Genomic DNA, 21,762 nt, shown 5'->3' on the forward strand with positions numbered 1-21,762 from the left:
GTTACTGAAGAATAAAAAAACACCGGAGGGGTATAATTATCTACAGAAAGACGCCAATCGCCAGACAGACTATAATACAGTGATGAAAGATATATTAAAAGGGAGTGTGATGAAGCCTTCGGGGAATTAGGTACCAAGTTGTCAGCAAAACTACTGAGACTCATATTGTAAAAACTCTAAATCAAATATCATCCAGAAGATTGAATGAAATGAGATGAGTTCAGTCACAACCTTCTAGTAATCCCCCCAAACCTTGACATGACACATGTTTTCTTTGTATCTCCAATCCCTCTTCTGGGTACCATAATTGATGCATCATTGGTAGATAACCCTTTGCATCCTTCCTTCTAGACCCAAAGAGCCAGATAATTGAGCAACACAGCGGTTGAATTCTTCTCTCCATCACTTTCCCTCTTTCCCTCCCTTCTTGCCTCCTTGAATTTGGTTTGCAGAGTAAGAGAGGAACATCGCATCTACGGTTGTCTACGTAACTTCAGTTTAAATACAACTTCACTTTGTGCTTGATAACTCTCACTCAAAAACTGGCTTGGCATTTTTGTAAATTTGTGGAAAGCATCCAAATTTCACAAAGTCTTGGGAAATATCATGTTTCATTTGGTCAAGGACAAATAGCTGAGGCCCAAAGATTCTTTCTAGAGAGGACCTTGAGAGTTGGGCTCCTGGATGGGCATTCCGGCTCCGATGGTGATTTCCTGCACGGCATCATCCGTCCTCTGCGCAGAGACACGCACAGTGAGCCACAAGGGAGACTGGGGTCTGATGGGACCATGTGGTCCTAAAAGTGTCTCAGGTCTTGCATTTTCTCCAGGCGTGCTGATCATTTTTTAGCCATAGGCATTTAGGAATTCTCAAATAATAAGTCATGGGAGCAAGAAAAAAAAAGTTTCCCTGGAATAAATCCCAGGTGAGGATCATGATTTTTAGAAACTTGAAACTCATAGGCAATTTAAGAGGTAAACCCAGACTGAAGAGTCAGTGTGATAATGTAAGTGAAGCACCCGGTACAGTGCTGGGTACACAGTAAGAGCTTAAAATATCCCAGTCGAATCTTTTGCACAAAAGGAAACATGTTGAGAAAGAGATGGGATGCATATCATTCCATGATATGGACAAATCCAGCAAGATCCTTTTATGCCATCTAGATATGAATCTAGGCCACTAGAGTTGGATGTTGCTATGGACAGAATATTTGTGTCCTCCCAAAATTCCTACGTTGGAATCCTAACCCCCCAGTGCAATGGTATTAGGAGGTGGGGTCCTTAGGGGGGTGATGAGGTCGTGAAGATGGAGCCCCGTGAATGGGATTAGCTCGCTCCCACTCCCTCTGGGCAATGTGAGGCCACAATGAGAAGGCCCTGTCTACGGACCAGGAAGCCAGCCCTCTTTAGACACTGTATCTGCTGGCACCTTGATTTTGGACTTCCAGCCTCCAGAACTGCAAGAAATTAATGTTTAGGCTACCCCACCTGTGGTATTTTGTTAGAGCAGCCTGAACTGACCAAGAGCCGTGTCAACCAAGATTATTTTATTCAGCTTTGATAAAAACTAATAAGGGCACATTTTTCAGACCCACTATTGTACACTATTACCATCTGTAAGCATTTGGGCAGCTGTTTCAATTTTCTATCTGCTTCTAAATACTATTTAATCATTAACCCCTCCCAAGAAGTTAGAATCGAGATCAACTATATTTAAATGATCTATAATTGCTTTATCTTTCTCATGGGTGAAAATATAACTGCTTCTTTCCTCCAAAAGGAAAAGAGAAAAAATTCTTCTAATAAATACCTGGCTGATTTGATACTGTTTGGAAAATCAATGAGAAATTGAAATGATGGATAATCATAGTGTACAGTTAAGATGTTGCATTTAACATTTATATTTTTAGAAGAGGATTACATTTTAAATATGGCAGTAATTATCATATCATGGAGAAGACAGCCTAAAAAGAGATTTTTTTTTGCAGTTGCACCTGAGGACTGGGGGGAAAACACTGAAGTTAGGAAAATTACCCTCACTGAGGATAATTGCCCAAGAAATAGCACGAATTTGTAGGGATAAGAATGGCTAGGAGTATACTGCTTATGGAGTTCAACCAGTTACATAAAAACTGATGCTACTTCCCATTTCAGCATCATTTCTAACCGCCACTAATAACCACAAAAATTATTAATACAAGCAGTTATCAACTTACAATCCAATGTGGAAGACAATTTTGTATTAGTTCTTTTATTTCTTCCAATTTGGATTTTAATCTCGTCTCTGTCAAGAATGAGCCATGTGAGCCAGCTCTGATGGCCTAGGGGTTAACATTCAGTGCTCTTACCGCTTCAGCAGCCTGGGTTCATGTCCCTGTCATGGAACTACACCACTGGTCTGTCAGTAGCCATGCTGTGGCAGCAGCTCACACAAAAGAAGTAGAAGGACTTACAATTAGAATATACAATCATGCACTGGGACTTTGGGGAGGGGAAAAAAAAGGAAGATCGGCAGCAAATATTAGCTCAGGGTGAATCTTCCCCTGCAAAAAAAAAAAAAGAATGAGCCATGTGAGTTTGACTCCTTCGTAGCATTCAGTCTTTTCCTCTATAATATAATGAGGTTAAACTAGACCAGTGTTTCTCAAACTGTAATGTGCATTTGAATCATCTGGGGGTCTTGTTAAAATTTGGATTTGAATTCAGGAGGTTTCTGGGGTGGGGCCTGAGAGCCTACCCAGATCCAAAGTGAGGCCAATGATGCTGGTGCGAGGACGATGGATGTTTTGGGTAAAGATAATTCACACAGTTCCTTTCATCATCTGTGAGACATTTCTTGAGATGACCCACGATTCTTGTTTTTATTGTCACATTGGATGAATTGTGTATTGAGTTAGGACACTGACATCTTGCCTTCTCTCAGCATCCTGAAAATGGTCCAGCTTTACTTTTAATTGTTTATAGTGTCTCTTTGGAGGTTCTATCAGATGCTGGATGTAGTCAAGTTTCAATAAAACCACAAGCTGGGAAAAGACTAAATTCCACTCTGCTACGTTTAAGACCACAGACCCCGGCATTGATACAATGACCTCACTCTCCATCCACCTCCCTTTTGATACCTTTTAACGTTCTTTAATACTCAATTAACGCCCCATTAAATTACAAGCATTCACTATATTTCCTTGGGGTTCTTGGGCTGCGGTCTGTCACCTGCAAAAGAGGCGTTCTCACAGTTTTCAGGTGAGGGAGTGTGGTCTCGATGGAGACTGAGAGGCTGAGATTCTGTGTCCTCAGCTCCAGCCTCAACGTTAAGCTGTTTGTCTTAGGCATAACAACAACCAACATGTTAAGTGTCTTATTGAAGCACTGGGTTTATTTCCAGTTATCTGCTATAAAATACTTTAAGAGGCTTAGTTGCAAAGTACTGGCTTACTAACCTAAGCGATGCTCCCCAGGAGCCCATGTGACCATCTTGGATGAGTTATTCTTTCTTTTTGTGCCTTGTTTTCCTTATCTGTAAAATAGGGGAAATTTTTCATAGGATCATTAAGAAGATTAAGGGAGGCAATGCCTGTCCAATATTTAGAACTATACATGGCACACACTGAGTACAATATAATTATCTGCCAACATTGCCACTCAATATCAGACTCTTCAGGCTTGTTTTAGACCATATGCATTTATTTATCTCTTAAGCAGGTATATAGTTTCCGCTTGCTGTATACAAACTATTATTTAGTAGTCATGATAATCCCTAGTATTAATAAAACCTTGTAACTTATAAAATCTTGGTAATTTATAAATATTATAATTAAAATATTATTTTAATTAATTTTATTGTATGTAGTCACTGTGGAGGACACAAAAGTCGCATGACAGCAGTTCTGCCCTCAAAAAATGTAGTCTTGGGAGCAGCCCCTTGGCTGAGTGGTTAAGTTCATGTGCTCTGCTTCAGCGGCCCAGGGTCTTGCTGGTTCAGATCCTGGGTACTGACCTAGCACCGCTCATCAGGCCATCCTGAGGCGGCATCCCACATGCCACAACTAGAAGAACCCACAACTAAAATATACAACCATGTACTGGGGGGCTTTGGGGAGAAGAAGAAGAAGGAAAAATAAAAAATAAAAAAATAAAATGAAATTTCCTTTAAAAAAAAATTGTACAGTGTTGGGGCCGGACCCATGCCCAACTGGTTAAGTTCACACCCTCTGCTTCGGTGGCCCAGGATTTGCAGATTTGCATCCTGGGCATGGACCTTGCACTGCTCGTCAAACCATGCTGAGGTGGCATCCCACACACAAAATAGAGCAAGATGACACAGATGTTAGCTCAGGGCTAATCTTCCTCAAGCAAAAAGAGGAAGATTGAAAATGGATGTTAGTTTAGGGCCAATCTTCCTCACCAAAAAACCCCCTAAAAATAATAAAAAAAAAAAAACCCTAGTCTTATGGAAGAGAAAGACATGGTCACTATTTCTTGTCCACTGCTGTATCACAAAACAGAGAAGCCACGTAGTTACATTACTACTTCAGTTCTTCCATTTCGTTTAACTTCCAAAGACTTAATTTCAAATCCTCATGAAATTTTTCTTTTTCAAAATGGAACTAGCATTATTGTTTTTCTGATCATAAAAGTAACACATAGAAAAGCATAGACTGTCTCAGGAAGATTAGGGAAGACAGAGGTAAAGCCATTGCCCTCTGGAAGGAAATAGGGGAGGAAGGGAGCCTTAATTTGTATTGTTTACTCTATAGTATCCTTTAAATTTTGTACCATGTGCAAGTATTATCTATTAAAAATAAATATTTTTCTAAATTAATAGATGCATGTTGTGATATACATCACATGATATGTTGAAAATTATTAAGTAGAAAATGAAATTATGTATAATGCCATCATGAACTTAACATTTGGGATTTGTGTTTCCAGATTCCTTCTTTAGGCATAGGTACATGTACTGTTTTACGAAAACGAGATTATGGTATCTATGATATTTTAAAAATGCCTCCCATGCCTATAAACATAAATCTACAGCATCATTTTTACTATCTGTATTACTTTTTGTTGTACGCAGGTACCTTAGTTGGTGTAATCAACCTTCTGTAGGTTAGTATTTTCAACAGTTCTGTGACGAGCATCTTGTGCATACATATTTGTGTAACTGTCTTATTTCCTTAGAATATACTTTTAGAAGTTCAATTGCTGGGCAAAAGATCTGCATGGGAAGTTGAGATTTAAAACAAACGCAGTAGGAATAAAGAAATGAGCATTTCCCCCCTGTTCTCGCTAGGCGGGAGAGCGGTGCATCGTGGTTAATACGCAGGAGCAAAAGGGATGGAATCGCTCTGGCTTCCCCCTGGCTGGAGGGGGCAGCCGTGTGTCCCTCCAACGTTGCCCTTGGCCCGCCAGCCAGGGAAATGGCGGAAGGGATCAGATTGGGTCTTGGCAGTAAGTTACGATGGATGTTCCTGGTTGCATTTCCTGTCTGTTGTTCTGCTTTCCAAAAGGAAATTCCTTGCTTCATCTTTGAAGCAGCATTAGAATGATCTCTGCTAATGGACTCCTAAGTAGTTAGTGTTAATGTTGTGGTTAATGTTCTCCTTGGTGGGGAGGAGGATAGAGTTTGAAGGGGATCAGAATAGCTCTTATCCGTAAGCCTAGGTGGCTCCCCTGATGTAAGTAGAGGAGAGAAATGAAAAGAGAATGGAAAATATTAGATTTAGAGGGCCTAATGGGAACTTTAGTTCTCTCTCTCTCTCTTTTAACATGGGGAAACTTAGAGAGGTTGTATCACTCGTTCACCATCATATAGCTGGTGAAAGTCTAAACAGGAAGCGGAAGTTAAACCTAAATTTTGGTTCAATCATTCGGGTGACGCGACGCAAGCCTTATTATGGTAAAGTAGCGTTGTTAAAGACCAGATGGTAGTTTGTCAGTCTTTCATCTAGGATCTTGCTTTTCTGAATGGTGCAACAAGTGGAAGTGACACATTCTCTGCTCTGAATTGTGACCTAAGACAGCAGAGTCAACTGAGCAGACTGGAGCTTACACCCGATAGCAACTCCTATTTCTGCCAGCCTTCTGGACGTTTTAGTCCCAATGGGTTATTTTTAAAGGATGCGTTCTCTACAAGTGCTGGTCTGTAGTGCGGCACTGTAATCAGACTATTAAGGTGACTCATGAGATAAAGCTTCAATGATGCCTGCAATCTACTTTAAAATCTGAATGAAAAAAATCTTATGAGCAAAAAATGCTTTAAACATCTTTTTGTTTGTCTTTTTGGAAAGTGTGGGCGCTTCAGGGAGAAAAGGAAGATAATTGGCAGCTCTGGCCTCCAGCCTTTTTTTGGAACCACGGCAAGGATCAAACGACTGGAGGTGTTTTTTCATAAGGCAAAGTGGTCCATCGCAAGAGATCTCATAGTTTCTCATATGCAAGAGCCTTTCTAAACCATAAGAGACACTCTTCCATTCTCAGGTGTTCAGAAAACGGGCTGCATTCCAGTATCTTCCTGGTTGATCGACAAGCGCAGATTATGTGAAATCTAGAGTTTATGTAAAACATATTCATTTCAGCCTTATTCAGAGATAGACTTTGTGTTTGTGGCCTTTCGTTCATCTTTCATTCACCAAATACTTATGAAGCCCCTACTGTGTGCCAGGCTCTGTTCTAGGGGCGGGGAGACAGCCAGAGGTCAGAGAAGGTCCAAACTCTCATGGTGCTATTTTAGTGGGAGGACAGCTAGTGACATTGGTGGAAAGTCACAAGATGATACCGATGATGGTGAGTACCATGAAGAAAAATAAAGCAGGTAGAGAGGCTGTGGCGGAGCGAGTGGTCTTTAAAAATAGAGTGGGCAGCGAAGTAGAAACCAGAAGAAATAAAGAAACACGTGGCCAATACTTGAACAAGTGTATTCCAGGCAGAAGAAACAGCCAACGATGCAAAGGCCCTAAGAAAGGATGTGTTCAGCCAGTCCAAGCAACAGCTCACTCAGTGCCCAGCAAAGCGAGGGAAGGGAGTAGAATGGACAAAGCGGGAGGAAGGCGGGAGTGGGAAGCGCATAGGCTATGTGAGGGAATGGTGTGACTTGACTGAATCTCCAGGAGCTCACACCTGGGCCTCTGTGTAGAGAGCCGATGGCCGGGCGTAAGAGGAGAATCAGGAGGAGGCCCTGCAGGGCGCTACCTGGAGCCAAGGTGAGCCTGGTGGCTTGGGCCAGAGAGGCAGGAGGGGGTCAAATACAGAACATATCTGGAAGGTGAGGCCAACGCTGTCTGCAGCATCTGTTGATGACTATACGTTTACTGAAATGAAACTAATAGGTGCTAGGTAAAAACACCAAAGTGTCAGAAATGATGGGTAAACTGTGGCTGTCGGCGACAGGGCAGTTTATAAATATACTGACTGATTTTTAAAAATCCTTCTGTCTTTGGTGATTAATAATAAAATACTGTGGTATTCTAAAATAATATGAAGAAAGACCAGAGCAGAAAACAGGAATCAGATGGGCCATGAACCCCACCCACAGGTTCATCCCCTTAAATGGCGTCGCCTCCAGAAGAGTCAACGGCAGTCCTTGGCCAAGGGACGGCCAGTCTTGGCAGTGGGAACGCCACCAGGCCCGTATTGTGGAAGCTGGATTATTTCAGCTTCTTCTGACTTCCGCCTGGTTCCCAGTGTTCCTTCGGTGGCAAAGGAGGCCAAAGCATAGAGTCGTGGGAGCCCAGATTAGGTGTTATAGACTGTGTTTACAGCCACAAAAGAACTAGAGGAAAGTGACATTTATAAAGCATGCCTTATAACCACCCCCATCAGTCAGGGTTCCCCAGAGAAACAGAATCAATAGCACGAGTGTGTGTGCGTGCGCACACGTGCTTTAAGAAATTGGCTCACACGATGGTGGAGGTTTGATAAGTCCACAATCGACAGAGTAAGCTGGTGGGCTGGAGACCCTGGGCGAAGTTGCAGTTCAAGTCCAAAGGCTGTCCTTTGCAGAATTCTGCCTTGCTTAGGGGAGATCAGCCATCTATTCCGTTAAGGCCGTCAACTGATTAGATGAGGCCCATTCACATTTATGAGGATAATCTACTTTTACTCAAAGTGCCCCTATTTAAATGTTAATCTAATCTAAAAAACAACCATCACAGAAACATCCAGAATGATGCTTGACCAAATATCTGGGCACAATGGCCCAGCCAAAAAGATATACAAAATTAACCGCCACACCCACCCCCCCATCCCTAATCTCCACACAGTCACACTTTTGTAACACAGAGAAGAAACTTGAGGGGCTCAGATAGAACGATGCTGGCGCCATTTATTTGTCCCCTGCTTGTACCCCCAACTTGGTGGCCTGAGGATATACCTTGTTTATAAATGAGTAAATGAATATGTGTACTTCTCCCACAATAAACTGCAAAGTTCCTTTCTCCTCTGCTCCCAGGCCGTGACTACATGTGACCTTTTTACTATTAAAATTCCTGGCCTGGGGCCCTGAAGTTGAATGTCAGGTGAAAGTTAGAGAATGCCACCATAAAAAACACAGACAAGTAAGTGAAAAGTTCCCCTCTCATGGCCTCCTGTAGGGAGAACACAAAAATACATTTTATACTTTTGGTGCGGAGCAAGGCCCACACCTGGGAACTATTTGCTCTTGTTAAGCCCCTAGTCAAGGTGAATATCTTACTTTTCAAAGGAACACAAGGAGGGTTGCTTTGAGATAAAGTTGCCAGTGCACTAGCAAGGGCTCTGCGAAGAGCCCAGGACTGGGGCTCCAGATAGAATAGCAACAATATTAACAAAGTTTCAATTTGCATCACTCTTTGAAGCTGGCTCCTCAGGGCTCCTGCAGCCTTGGCGATGAGACAGATTTTGGGGTCTTTAGTCCCACTTCTAGGGTTCTCTAGCTTGAGAGTCATGTTATCAATAGTTTTCTAATAGTACAGTGCACACCAGAGGGCTTAGCATCCCCACATTGCTATGTCACTAAAATTCAGTTTACAAAAATAGTTTTCTTCTTAAAAGCATCAGCAGCCTGCGGCTGGGCCTTCACCCCAGCGGGATGTCTCCTCCTGTTCCAGAGTAACAAAACACAAAGTAAATAAACCCAGGGAGTGCAAACAACGGTTTGTGGAGCACAGCAGTCACTCAGAAGCTTTGTAAACAACCTTTGCTTTCAAAAAACAAAATCCTTAGTCTCCCTTTTCTTCCGAGAAGCTAAGAAAGGGACAAAACTGTAATGACTTTCATATAATCTTTCCAAAAGTGTGTGCATGATCATATCCCATTCATTTTACAGAATGGGAACAGGGAGGTAAGTCACTCCGTAGTTTATATCCGGGTCCCTGCCAGAGCCCAGACCGAAATCCATAAATTCACTGAGTTCCTGTGTACAAATTGCCATGGCAAGTGTCAGCTTCAGGTTCTGATCTTTAAATATATATTTTTTCACTACTAAAAATTTGTCAAAAGCTTCCTTTTAGTTGACAAGTGGAATGTAGAGAAAAAAAACCTGTTTTTTAAAAACTGGAAAATATTGGCTCATTCAACGTGATTTATGCTACTCAGAGTCAAGAGAGAAAAAGAAAGAGGTATTTCTGTCTCAAAGAATTTTCTGGTTTTGTAGATTTTCTTTCTTTCTTCTTTCTAGTAGCTAAAGGCATACCAACAAAAGACTCCCAAGAAATACCAGCCATCCATTAAATTTTTGTAGCTCTGTTCTCTCCAACAGCCCAAAGCAGTTTGAAACAAGAGTGCAGATATGAAAGCAAATAGCGCCCAGCACAATGCCTGGAATAAAACAGACAATAACTTACAATGACTTCGATTATACCCTGGCCTTACAACACGCCTGTTTCCATGGTTTTCTTTGACTCATGGTTTGGGCTGGAATTGGAAACTTAGTTTATTATTAAACAAAAAAGAAGCATTAAAGGAAATGGTTTTTTTTTAGCACCCAAGTCAAAGCTTTCACTGGGTTTATTGCCTCTCCCTAAATTCTCTCATTCTTAAGAGCTAAAAAGCTATTGTGTCCGTTTCACAGTTGGTAAAGCTGAGGCTCAGAGAAGTTCATTGACTTATAAAGAATCTATTAAGGAACAGAATTAGGATTTGAATCCAAGTCTCTTCATTCCATTATGCCATTTTCCACTACTTTGGGCTGCAACCTAATTCTCTGACTACTCATCTGGTGCGAATTCAAAACAGTTTGTCTAGGAACATGCTATTGGTGCCATTGTCTGCTTTTCCAATTGGGCATTTAAATTTGTTAGACTTTTGAGATGGACAAAGTTTCCTGAAGGTAATACAGCATTGGCATATGTGAAGGCTTTGTTTCCAATGAGTAGATTATAACTTGAACGCTTTTAATGTCATATGAACCGGCTGCTTGACCCATTCTTGTTTTGGAATATTTTATTTGCAATTTCAAGAAGATGAACTGTTGACTAACAGAGCAAGAAGAAAGATAAGAGGAGAAGACAGCGAGGAAGAAGACTGAGCAGAGATGACAGGATCCAAGACCACGGTAACGTGGCAAACAAAATTGGGGATATGATCTGATCCAATGATTCAATGTATAGTTATTAGACATGAATTCAAAAATATTACAAGATTGTACCAAAGGTTTATGAACAATGAGTCCTTTGAGCAGGTGGCGGATGGCCAGATGGGGGGAGATGGAGCAAATAATATTTCTTAAGTTTTCTGCCAGTCTCTCTATCTCTTTGAAAGAGACATTTAATCCTTACAATAACTCGGGGCGGGGAGAAGGTCTGAGTCCCATTTCTGCATAGAGGAAACTGAGGCACAGAGGGAGGAAGGAGAGAGAGACAGGGCGAGGGAACCTGAAAGTGGCAGGGCTGAGATTTGAGAACTAGTCCGTCTGGCTTTCAAGTCCAAATTCTTTCCTTTCTAGCATGCTGCCCATGGGGCAGATGTGGATTCAGCAGAGCCACGGAGTTTCCAGAAGGCCGCTCGTGAGTTTGGAAACAAATGACCATTAGCTTTCAGTAGCGCCTGATGTAGCCCAATCTTGAGCGTAAACTCTTCTGGCTCTTAAATAGCGTGCGTGTTAGGATATATATGTGCTGTATCACAGAAGAGCTCTGCAATTTACTAGCCAGCTATTGCAAGCAATGAGCTAAGTTCTCTGAGTCATAGATGATATGATGATAGCAACTCCCTTATAGGATTTTATGAGGATGAATGAAGACAAATGCATCAGCCACTTAGTACAGAGCCTAGCAGGGTCTAGCAGGCAGTAAGTGTCAGCTCTTTATTGGTGTGGCTGTTGTCACATTCCAAATATCCTCGTTCCTTTGTATTCTCAAATTTAATCCTATAAATAGGTACAGTCACAATTTCCATGTTCAATACTCTTGAACTGGTCCCTGGCCCTCCTTTTCCTTTTAGCCTTTGATTCCATTGATAAATGACACAAGTCCCTTCAATCGCCCACTCCATACGTGATTCCTAGAGTCTGGGATCTCTAGACTTATTTATAAGGGGAATGTATTTTGGGGATGAAAAGCCCAGTTCTGGGGCCAGAGTGCCTGGGTTCAAATTCTGGCTCCAACATATGCTAACTGTGCATCCATGACCAGTTGCTTCATCTACGAAGTGGGGAAGATAACACTGCCCACCCCGTGGGCTTGCTGTGGGGTTAAATGAGTTAATATATGTTAACCACGTGGGAGAGCACTAGGCGCAGAGTTTCTGTGCTCTGTAAATGTTAACTGTTGCCATTAGTTCTCCAGCCAAACGAAGTTTGCCTTTGCCAAATGCACTATATTATTTTCAGATTCGTTTGTTACTGACCCTGTTTTCCAGATTTTTTCGTTCATGTTATCCCTAAGCAGTTGATTTCTGGTTTCAGCGTAACTGCCAACCAAGCAAGGTATGAAAGGTGGGAAGAGCACCACAACTTCGAGATCCTTCCTCCGAGTGAACTACTCTATTCCCGTTGGTTTAAAGACTCTGAGTGAGGCAGTCCCACTGTTGCGAGGACAAGGCTTAAAAACCGCCCTGTACCGAGCAGGTTTTATGGAAGTGGGGTCAGAGTGATGAATGACAACGTGTGCGTCCATCTCCAGATGCGGCACTTACTGCAAGTCCGTTAAAGAGTCCGCTGCAAGGCCACAGGCCCTAGAACAGATGCACAATCCCTGCTCCCAGAGGCCCCGTGTGCAGGGAGAAAGAGGAAGAGGGAGAGGGGTCCCTTCTGGCTCCCCCCATGGCCAGGTGAGCTCACCCCAACTCTAGCGGACAGAGACACCGGTTTCATTCAGTGTAGGTATGGACTTGTGAAGGGTCAGAGCAGGCCAAAGATGGACCGGGCTATCTCTGGAGGGAGTGAGGAGTGTGTCCAAACACAGATCGGATGACCACTGGGTAGAGATAACGGAAGGAGGAGTCGCACATCAGAGAGATGTTAGACCAGATGACCTTTACAGTTCCCTTCAAATTGAGAATCTACTTAAACTCAGGGAAACTGGGTTTGATCCCTGGGGGAACACATGGACTTGTAAGCATTTGAACTGATCATTTTGGTGTGGTTTCTCATCTGGGAGTACTAGTATTCCTTGCTTAATTTAGACGTGACAAGTCAACAGTTTATGGTGTTAAATATGGTCAAACTTTACATAATTTATTCTTCCCTTGAAGTGGAGCCAAGACAACCTCAGGGCCTTTGCACTTACTGTTCTCCACTCCTTTCATTCAGATTGTGCTCAAATGTGGCCTTATCAAAGAGGTCACCCCTGATCTCCTCCCCTATAAAATGTCACCCCCCCTTGACCTTCTTGTTGTCACTTTCTACACTTTCTCCTCCCTCCACATGACACATTATATATTCATTTGTTCATTTTTGGGCTCTCCTTGATGAAAAATAAACACCATGGAACAAAGCTTTGTCTGTTTGGTTCAACGTATTTCAGATCCTACAACAGCACCTGGCACATAGGAAGCACTCAATAAATGCTTGTTGAATGAATAACTGTAAGCAGAGGTTTGTTTTTATTTATCATGAGTTAATTTTCTTCTATGCATGATTTTTAAAACATTTACCTCCTCAAGAAATTGGTTTGGGAAACTAAAAACTCCTTGAGTCCCTCCTCCACGTAGTATGAAATTAAAATTAAAACTTCCAAGAATTCAGCAAGTGTATCTATTGCAGAGGCATTTACAAGTGTAAAAATCAATCTTTAAAGGGATAAGAAAAAAATCATAGCACTCTATTAAAAAGGTAGTTGTAATGACTCATTTTAAAAAGTAGGAAAGATTTTACTTTTCAAAGAAACACATCTTCCATATGTTACTCAAAGTATGAATGATTTGGTATGAATATATTTCCGTTTATTTAAAACCAGAGCTTACAAATCATTATCTGAAATCCAGTAAAGACCTAATTCTTTCCTTACCCTGATGTCTGTATTCCCAACACCCTTTCCCTGAAAAAACAACTATATAAAAAATCTGACAGCAAGTCAGTATTTGTTTCCAGTAGAGGGCGCTGCAAATCAAATCTTTACCGGTCAATTGACTCACTTCTTTGATCATGACGATGATCTTTTATTCTGGAATAAGATCATCTGAAGCCACTCACACAGTGAAAACAAGGAGGTTGGGGATCTTGAAGCCACAAGCAGGCTGGATTGTACAGAGCCCCAACACTGCTATTTCTTTTCTGTATGTCACAGTTGGGTATTTGCTAAGGCAGTGGGTGTGCATAAGGAAAACTGTCCACTTGCTGAGCCATGAAACCCCCTTTTTGATGTGGGATGGGGCTCCCGGTTTTAATTTGTTTAGTCTATTTTATGTTACAAGTCCAATGGGGCCCTTTATGCATTTGCACAGTGCCCAATTCAATCTCCTTCAGGCCAGTTAATGCACAGAGGCAAGACTGTTCCAGCAGTATAAACCACATCCCTGACCGATGCTGTTTTTTGGGACGTGTGTGTGTGTGTGTGTGTGTGTGTGTGTGCACGCGTTTTGGTCAATAAATACCCTTAATCACAGAGAATGTAAATGATTCCAGATACCTCCAGCTCCACAACAAAAAATGCGACACTTGCATATATTCCAGTGACAGCAGACCAGCACCCAGCTTTGCATGTAAAGGAATATATGTTTAAAACATACTTTAAAAGCATTTAAAAGAGACATTGCACATAATATAGACTAGAATATATGAAATGTTCTCACACATGTAAAAACACCTAGCACAGCGTCTGGCACAAGATGGGGACTAACTAAATCTTCCTTCCTCTTTCTGGAGTAAGTGAGCAAATAAAAGGCCAGAACTGGAGAGCCAGGCCCCACTCTGCAACTGGGCCTGAGACCTCTGTCATTTCGCCCCTGCAGCTCCAGCTCCCTCACCTCTCCAAAGGGCAAGTTGAGAATAAGCGAGATCTAGAATATTCTGCATGATATAAAATAAAATTCACAAGAGAAGTCTGTGATGCTGGGCACCCACTCTACCAGCGGCCTCAGAAGCCGGGCGTGACTTTTGTTGGGGTGCTTGTCTTCCTGGGGAGAAAAAGCCATCAGTCAAAACGGCACTTTCACAAGGAAACCAGCATGCTCTTTAAATATGTGTCAGAGGAGAGTTCCGACATCATGCGTTTTTTCATATGCCCTGTGCATTGTTCGATTTTGCTCCTGTTGGTCAGGAAGACTGAAACTCCGTCAGATTGTACAAGAAGCAACGGTGGGTTTCTGAAATTTCCAGAAATGTGTGAGAAAGTGCTCTGATAGTCGTGTCTTTGTGGCCACTGCTCCTTCCTACATTCATTTGGTACTTTTTAGCCATTTACCCAGCGATCTCCATTACCCCAGGCTTTTCTCAGAATGACTCTCATAGGTACTCTCACCTCAGCCCCACACTTCCCTGGGCAACTGAAAGCCCAGATAGTAAAGGCAGAAACACAACAGTGATCTAAATGAGGCAGATGAGGACTTGAACAGCCCCTTGACTGCAGGGCAGAAGGGCAAAGAAGGCCCCTCAGCCTTTCCCCTACAGATCTGTTCACTTCATTATTTTTTCCTCTTTGTGACCCCAGAATTTACACCTTGACTATTTCAAATTGGCCGAGATGGGTGTTAGAATGTTCTAGAAAGCAATTGGTGGCTTTGGGCTGGGGTAGATTGGTAAGCATTCTTTAGAGTTTGAAAGGATCTTACAGAACATCTCATCCAATCCCTTCATTTTGCCCATGAGAAAAGAATGGCTCAGAGAGGTCACTTGACTTATGCAGGTCACACAGGAAATGAGTGATGAAGCAATGATGAGGTCACAAGCTAAGGGCTTGAAGTGGAGGCAATAGAAAGGGTGAAAAAATAAGAGAGGGTCTTTAGTTTTCTCTCTTAGTGACCTTAAGAGGGTAATGGAAGAACATTATCTTACGTAGTCTAAGAGATAACATGTGTAAGCTTCAAGCCTCCAGTAAAGAGAAGATTGCACAAATTCTTCAAATATTCTCTTCTTTTAGGACTTTTCCACCTCCTGCGTTTGGGTTAAGTCAGTATGTCTAATATCCCATTAGCAATCCCCTATATGAAGAAAGCATACAGGTTCATCTTCTTTAGAGCATTTCCTTTTCTTAGTGGGAAATGATAACATAAACATGGAACAGTTATGAACAAACTGACAGCCATTTTTCTAGGTGGGAAGATTATTGCACCAAGATTTAAGTAATCGTATGTCCCTAACATAAATAAAATAAGTAATATGCATACAATTTTCAACTCTTCTGCAATAATTTCTGTGAAATACCCCTTAGGAACACAGACTAGGAGAAACTTTTCAACTGCCATTTTGGGTTGCTAATTTGTGTTCTAGTTTATATCATCAAATCATGGAAATAGCATCTAAATATTTTCCAACTAACAAATATAATTTTAATATTTTACATAATGGAGCCTCATCCATATGAAAGAATTCCAAAGTTCTTTTGAAGGTAGAACTTAGGTGTGTAGGTGGATTTTTAAAGGGATGGCATTCATGGTTTAACCATAGTTTGGGAATGAAATAAGTGGCAGTGGGTTGGTGTGATCAAAGTCTTATTTTTTTGCCAAGATTTTCCGTAAATGTTAATAATACACAGAGAAATCCTGTGGGGTTAATCATGAGATTTACATGGTTAAATTTCTCTTGAGTTGGAATGTATGAAGGCTTCTTTACTTTGAAACCTTCACAGTTTTTACCAGGGCTTTATTCTGGGCTAACTATGCTGGATTTTTATTTCCTTCATCTTTAATAGATTTAAGGTGGGTTCTACATCTGGACACCCATCTCCCTAAAGTGTCTGGTTCTCAAATAAAAATGAAAGGTGGAAGGTACTGAAGTGGGATGGAGGGGCCGCTTAATTCCCTCAGGGAGTCTTGTAACCAATTTTCATTTGCCTCATCATCTTTGTCCTTGGATTAAAGGAGAATGGAGAGAGGATGCAAAAAAAGAAAGGGAAGGAATATTCACGAAGTCACGTGGAAAAAGCAATACAAAAGGAGAAGGTTACCGAACTTGGAGAAATGTCACCATAGACAACGTTGAGATGCTTTGCGACAAAAATGTGATAACCGTTGTGTCCTGCGGCTTCACCTTATTTCTTAATCGCGGTAAGTACGAAGAACCTAACTCGTCCACATTGTTTTCTAGACACATGGGCCAAGTTACAGGAATCAGAGTATCAGAAACCTCAGAGACTCAACTACAGCTGAGAAACAGTAAAACAACGTACACACAGGTTATGGGGTTAGAGATTAGGTGTTCTTTTGCATTTGCTTTTTGTTTCGAGGAAATAACGTTCCGTGCATAATAATGACTTAAAACTGGTAAACAAGTCTGGGGACCGCGCAATGGCTGGCTGCCGCTCACGTCGCCACAGCTCGAGGAGAGAAAACGCGCGTTCTCCCTCTAAACAGGAGCCTCCCGGAAGGCCTGCACCAGGGGGCCCGAGAGCGAGCCTCTGCCCCGTCCCGGGGTCTGAGCGGGGCCGCGGGGTCTGGGACTCACGTGGGAGAGGAGCAGCCGCAGGCCCCTCGCGGGGCCACGTCCACCGCGGGGGGCGCAGCGCCGGCCTGGCGCAGGGCTGGCTGGAGAAGGGGATCCGAAAAGGGGATCCGCACTCAAGGCTCTTCTGCTGGCGCGCGCTCCGCGCTTAGGCGGTGCCCGAGCTGGTGACCCCGTCGTGCGGAAGGGCGCACGGGTTGGGTCTCTGGTGCTGGAAGTCCACTTGGGATGGGACTGTCTCCCTCTGGGACTTGGGATGGGACTGTCCCTCCCTACCGGGCAGACCGTGTTGAAGGATCGAGAAGAGGTGACTCGGGTGTGTGAGACCCAGGGGTAGAGCCAACGAGAGTGCCTGGGGTCTCCATTCTGGATTCCTCGGATCCCCACTGCGTCCATCCGACTCCATGTGGAGCCGTCTCGGGAAACAGAGGGAGGCAGGTCTGGGGTGCGGGTGGGGCGGGGGGGTTAACCTGCAGGCGCCGGGTGCAATTGGCTTGAGGAGTCTCTGCCTTCAGTGACCTTCAGGTGAAAGAGCTCACGGCTCCAGCCTGGTGTCCCCAAGAGGAGCGGACCGGGAAGCTGGAGAGGATGCAGACTCGGGCTGGAGTTGGAACTGTGTCAGTCACTTGATCTTTCTGGATCTCAGGTGGCACCTCAAATGAAGGTGTGGCAGGATAGAGGGAGGCGTTTCACACCTCGCAAAGCGCTCTCCAAGATGTAGGGAAATACGATTTCCCCGACTGGACGTGCGCGGGGTCTCGCGGCTGCCAACGCCCGCCGAGGATCTCCAAGCTCGGCCGCGGTTTCCGCGGAGGGGCGCTCACGACGTCGGGGTTTGGCAAGAGCCGTTTCCGGGCACGTCCCTCCCGCGATTCTTCTAGACCAGCTCTGGCCCCGCCGTCGGGGAGAGAACCCCCCTGAGCAGGACCCCCGCCCATCCCGCGCGCGGTCTGAATCCGCTCCCCTGACTCCATCTCCGGGTCCCCACCCTGTACCCTTCCCATCGGAGCGTCCATTTCTCCTCGGCGACTTCACTTGCTGGAGCTCCTCTGTCATCGAGGACGCGCTGGGGCGGCAGGGCGCGGGAGGATGGGTGGAACTGCCAACGCGCAGGGGCCTTGGGGACCGTGCGGTCCTCTTGACGCCTTGGGCCTGGGGAGGGGTACGGCGAGACGGGTTCTTGAGAAAGAGATGGACACGGAACTGGGGAATTTTATCCCCTGTGTAACAGAGCAAAAACCTTGACGTAATGTGCCCATTCTCTTTTTCCCTGGGAAATAAATTCCAGCATCTCCTCGCTCCTCAGTACAGCGAACCCACCTTCGGAAGTTCTAGGTCTTGCCCATTCGGGCATCGCCAGCTTTTCCGCACTGGGGACATTTCGTTCAGTCTCTGCCCGGCCCTTGAGCCTTGGGCTCGGGGAGCTCCTCTTTATCCTCCCCCCACGCTCTGGGCAGAGTGTCTCCGGACCGGCACACGCCGGCCGGGAATCATGCCCTGCACCGGGCTGCGCTGCCTCGCATTCACTCCAGCAGTCGCCCAGGACCACGTTTTTCTCAGGCAGGAGTCTTTTCCGGCCCTACAATAGCCAGCCCAGGCCAGGAGCCCTCTTTGGGCGCCCAGACCCGGGCATGGCCCCAGGAGACGAGTGGTGACCCTTGTTACCCGCGTCCTGCCCAGGCCCGGCTGACCGCAGCTGCAAGCTCGAGGGAGCAGCCTCCACTTAATTTCCTCCCCCCTGGGGCACGTTTCCCCGGAAAACCTCTCCGAGGCCCCCCTCCCGCCATCCCTAAGGGGCCAGGAACGGTTTGAATCTCCATAGAAAAGGCCCAATATAAGTGCAGGGTGGGGCGCAGTGGGCGGGGCAGGGGTGGCGGAGAGGATTGAATTTCTCTCAGCTCCCAAAGATCCATCGGCGGATAAAGCGCAAGTTTGTGCACTTCGTCGACAGAGGGATTGCAAACCGAGAAAATAAAAGTGTCCAGCGAGATGCGGAGTTCTCCAGATTTCCCTGCAGATGGGTTTGCGGAAACGCCTGTGATGTGAACTTTCTGCAGATTGTGTATGTAGGGAGCTAAAGGAAAGGAGGAAGGGGAGCGGGGCGGGGAGCGGGCGGTGTGAGTGTGAAATGTGCCTCTGTGTGTGTGTGTGTGTGTGTGTATTTGGCGGGGGGTTGTGTGCCAGGCGCGGGGGCGTCCCAGCGGGGGCAGGGGAAGGAATCGAGAACGCCTGGCAGGCTAACTGGCTTAAGACATTCTGCAAGCGCTGGAAAAGGTCGTTGAAGGAGTTCGCTGCACACACACAAAATAATAATCTTAAAAAAGAGTGCCGGGCATGCGCACAGAGAGGATGCCATATTGGAAGGAGGCTGTAGTGGGAGTCGGAGGACCGGAGCGGGCGCGCGAGGGAGGCGGCGGGCGGGGAGCGAGCGAGGCAGAGCGAGTGGGAGCCGGGCGGAGCGAGCGAGGGAGGCCGCTGTCCCCCCCGGCGGCGCCCGGGGCCTTGGTCCACGCCGAGGGGAGGAGGAACTTCACCAGGTAGGACGCCGCGCCGGCCACTGTCCCCGCGCCCAGCCCGCCCCGCGAGCAGACCTCCGGCCCGCAGGTTGAGTGCGCCGGCCAGCTTCTTTTTTCCAGCTCAGAAAAAAAAAGGGAAGCTCGAGCAAGCCGGAGGATGGGGGGCTGGAGGAGGGGGTGAGTAGGGGCTGAGGGAGAGGCGCAAAAGAGAAAGGCAGGAGGGGAAAGCGACAGCACTTGAGCACAGCCTCAAACTCCGCTCTGCGCTCCGGGTTGTCATTTTGGCTTCCGCTGTCCCCTTCCCCCGCGTCTCTCGGCTTGGAAAAGCCCGGCCTTGGGGGAGTCCCTCCGTAGTTGCAAAGTGTCCTTCTTCCCGGGTGCAAGCTGTCCCCTCCGCCGCCCACCTTCCTCATTTGTGCGCTCATTTTAGCGACGCAGCCGCCCTGGCTACCCCGCGCTCCGCGGTCTCCTCCTAGCTGGGGTCTCTTTCTTCTTTTTTTGGTGTGTTTTTGTTGGGGGCGAGGGTGGGGAGGAAGAGAAGATGGTGGGATGAGGACTGGAGACCAACCATCAAGGGGCTTAAAAATCGTGTAGACATTCGGAATCGCCCCCTTGGAAACATATGCCTGTGCAGCTGAAATGAAATTGTCAGTAGTAGTTTTCGGAGCGTGCTCCGGCATGGATGATCTTTGTGTTCTTTTTTTTTTTTTTGCTTTAAAGTAATATCCTGTCACTTGGGGCTTTCCTGTTGTCTACTCTCATATGACCTCCTTTCAAAATTACGAATCCGATCTGGCTTTGGAGTTTATTTTTTAGTGTGTGTGTGTTGCTAAAATCCGCCAGAAAAAAAAAAAAAAAACAAACTAGGAACTGCTAGATATATTTATGGATTTTGACCCGGGGCGGCGGGAGGGGCTGAACCGGCAAAAGGGGCGTCTTGGGGGTAGGAAGTGGTTGATTCGCGGTGGCCCGACACACGTCCAGAGCTCGATCCGTACTTGTGTTTTCTTGGAAGCGCTGCAACTGCGGGGAAGGAGTATTTGAAAACCCTGCCAGTTTCAATATGGCGGGCCAAGGTGGCTTTTAAAAACTGAAAATAAAGGTTTTGAGGTGGGAAAAAACCCAACCGGAGTTGCCATCCCTTAGTTTCGACTCTCTTTGGCTACTCCAGGAGCTGCTTTAGCGAATTAAGCGGGAAAAAAGAGAGAGAATGAGCTGCCCTAGTTTTTTCCCTGGGTAGAGTCTGCGTGTCCAGTCCGTTCCTGGAGGGGAGAGGGTGCCGCCGGCCCGGACTAGGGCATCCCAGCACAACTGGTGTGTGTGCCTGTGGGATCAGTGTGCATACCTGTGTGTGCAGTTGGGGGTGTGTGTGTGTCAAAGAGATCCGCCCCGAACGTGTGCCTGCGTCTTGGATCCAGCCCCTGCCACGATTTGACGTGACAAACTGCTGACACGTGGTGCAAAATACATGAGGGCAGAGGGAAAGATTTATTTCGGCTTTCTGTGAGGCGAGCTCTCTGTGCTGGATCCTGTGCGGGTAAAGCCCGGAGTAGGTGGGGCGAGGAGGTGCTTATTAAAAGGACCAACTGTCCACGGAATGGGGTGCCATCGGCTTGCAGACGCCTGTGGGGTTGTGTGTGTGCGGGGGACACGCTGCACTTACCCGCGGGCCCCTGCGACCCTTTGCGCCGCGGTGGGGTGGGAGGTGGGGGGCCCGGGCCGAGGCGTGGGGAGGGTGAAAGTGCAGCGGTAGAAAGGCGAGGGCGCACGGACCTCGCCCGAAAAGTGTGCAGGGTCGAGGCGAAGAGTTGCTTTGAGAGTTGCGCCCTGGGGAAGGTGGGGGATGGGGAAAGCGTTCTCGGAAGAAAGTGTCCCTTGCTCAGGACGAGCTCTGAGAGGGCTGGATCTGGGAGGGCGTCCTCCGGCCGGGGCGGGAGAGCGGGCGGGGTGTCGCCTTGGGGTTTGAGTGGGAGGCGAGGTGCCAGGGAGAGGCCAGCATCCGGGGCGGGGGGAGGGAGGTCTGGGAGTGAAGCTTGGGGGCCAAGTCGGAGCCTGTAAGGGGAGCCCGAGGGAAAGCAAGCAAACCCGAGCTCGCTTAGCTGGGAACGGGGGTCCCCGATAGGGGTCGCCAGTGGCCAGGATGCAGCTGCGGAGCGGAGGTCGCGCGGCGGTGCTAGCGGGAGGCACTCAGGGGACTGGGGCCATGCGGCTGCCGTGCGCGGTCGCCGGGGCCCAG

General features: G+C 46.1%; 1 protein-coding gene across 6 annotated transcripts in view; it reads left to right on the forward strand.

Moving 5' to 3' along the window:
* The first annotated feature begins 18,936 nt into the window (after window positions 1-18,936).
* The window catches only part of SFMBT2 (Scm like with four mbt domains 2), a 244,299-nt gene continuing 241,473 nt past the window's right edge, over window positions 18,937-21,762 (forward strand). The window contains exon 1 of one of the 6 annotated variants that reach the window (XM_014841320.3): window positions 18,937-19,072. The gene's annotated coding sequence lies outside the window, so the exon portion shown is untranslated. Of the gene's footprint in view, window positions 19,073-19,350; window positions 19,548-19,573; window positions 19,704-20,967; window positions 21,093-21,762 lie in introns of those variants that run through there. The other 5 variants (XM_014841318.3, XM_014841322.3, XM_070500816.1 and 2 more) reach the window with 5 other exon arrangements.

The sequence above is a fragment of the Equus asinus genome, chromosome 29 (assembly GCF_041296235.1).
Source record: "Equus asinus isolate D_3611 breed Donkey chromosome 29, EquAss-T2T_v2, whole genome shotgun sequence".
Lineage (NCBI taxonomy): Eukaryota > Metazoa > Chordata > Mammalia > Perissodactyla > Equidae > Equus > Equus asinus.